The sequence below is a fragment of the Penaeus japonicus genome, unplaced genomic scaffold (genome assembly GCF_977035675.1).
Source record: "Penaeus japonicus unplaced genomic scaffold, GWHDUDI00000001_assembly GWHDUDI00000002, whole genome shotgun sequence".
Classification (NCBI taxonomy): domain Eukaryota; kingdom Metazoa; phylum Arthropoda; class Malacostraca; order Decapoda; family Penaeidae; genus Penaeus; species Penaeus japonicus.
The window spans coordinates 51,393,711-51,396,210 of NW_028234404.1; positions in this window are offsets into that span (position 1 = coordinate 51,393,711).

The window sequence follows — 2,500 nt, forward strand, 5'->3', positions numbered from 1 at the left end:
AAATATATTCATAAATATATTCATAAACATATATGTATACATGCATATACATACATTTATATATATATATATATATATATATATATATATATATATATATATTATATATATATGTATATATATGTATATATATATATATATATATATATATATATATATATGTATACATATATATGTGTGTGTGGATAAAATATTATGCTAAACAATAATGAACACCAAAAAATTATGTATCGAGTAAGATTGGACTAACTTTAAATTGGGAAACAGATACTAGAGGTAAATTTGAACAAGAATATATCGCAGACAGAAAGAGAATTAGGACAAGTCCTGGCAAGTCTTTTATTTACTATAGATTTGGTTCATCATATATCCACACACACACACACGTGTATATATATATATATATATATATATATATATATATATATATATATATATATATACATACATATAAATAAATAATATATATATATATATATATATATATATATATATATATATATATATATATATATATGTAAAGAGAGAGAGAGGTACATAAATAAATCGGTGGATACTTATTTATTAAAATCAACAAAAATGCAATTGAAGACCTACAATTGCTTCATGAATAATTTTAAAATCTTAAAAAACAACAAACATTCATCTTAGACTTTTAGCTTAAAAGTGTTTTTATATTGATTGTTTATCAATGATTGAATGATGATGATAATTTTCTTTTCGCATAATTTAAATATTATTGCTTCGGGTCATGCAGTATATGAACATTTTCCTGTGGTCTAAAATTAATGTCACGGCCACTACCGAGTTATCAGAACTGGACACTCGTGAACTATGACAAAGTATCTCCTTAATTGCGTGTTGCAGGCTGTGGCCTTTGCCGACAGGTTATACAACTCCCGAACGGCTCCTGTTGACTCCGGCGAGATCGCCATCTTGAAGGATGACCGTGTGACGGAGGACGACGGCAGATACAACTTCGAAATGGAAACTGCCAATGGAATCGTGATGGCTGAGTCTGGCGCTCATGGTGTCGAGGGAGGCATCATTCTCGTACCTCACAATGAGCGGTTGTCACCCTTTTACGCTGGTCTTTATCTCTAAAGATATTACTAAGCTTACGATGTTACAGGAATTCCAGCGAGAAGTTATGATTGGCATATATCTAAACAGGTTTACATCTAATGGTAGTATTGATGGTAGGTACACTGCTCCTAACGGAAGCGACATCCACCTCCCATATGTAGCTGGCGAGAAAGGCTTCCATCACCAGGGTAACCACCTGCCAGTACCCCCCCTCCCCCATATATATATATATATATATATATATATATATATATATATATATATATATTTATATATATGTGTGTGTGTATGTGTGTGTGTATGAATATATATATACATATATATATATATATATATATATATATATATATATATATATATATATATATATATATATATATATATATATATATATGTCTGTATGTATGTATATATACATATATACATATATATACCTTTCTATATATAGAAATGTATGAATAAATAAATAATATATATATGTATATTATATATATTTATATATATTACACACACACACATACACACACACACACACACACACACCACACACACACACACACATATATATATATATATATATATATATATATATATATATATATATATGTATGTATATATACATATATATACATACATATGTACATATATATGTTATACATATATTAATATATATACGTTAATATGTATATATATATATATATATATATATATATATATATATATATATATATATATGTGTGTGTGTGTGTGTGTGTGTTGTGTGTGTGTGTGTGTGTGTGGGTATATATACGCATACATATGTATAAACACACACACAACACACACACACACACACACACACACACACACACACACACATATATATATATATATACTTACACATATAAATGCACATATACATACATACATACATACACACACACACACACACATACACACACATACACACACACACACACACACATATATATATATATACATATATATACTGTATATATATGTATGTATATACATATATACGTGTGTGCATAATATGCGTTGATAGTTACACTCGATCGTGAACAAAAATTCAGAATTCCGAAGTAACATTTTTCGCAAGGTGAATATCCTATATTAAGTAAGAAAGGAAAAATAAGAATGCTGGACAACTAATTCTTTTTCGTAACTCGACTGTGATCTTGAACTGCTGACGTTTTGAAATATCGACTTCACATTAGTATAGAGCACTTGAACTTACACAATTTGAGGGGCAAATGTTTTATTCAATATGCATTGCAAATTAACCTGTTCATCGTGTATCTGTGGTCAAGTGTGCAATTAGAACAGAATAGCAATAAATTACATGTAAATATATCCATTGTGAAAAGAAAACTGGCAACTGTGAATCCTTCTCTGGATATAAACACAGAGGTTC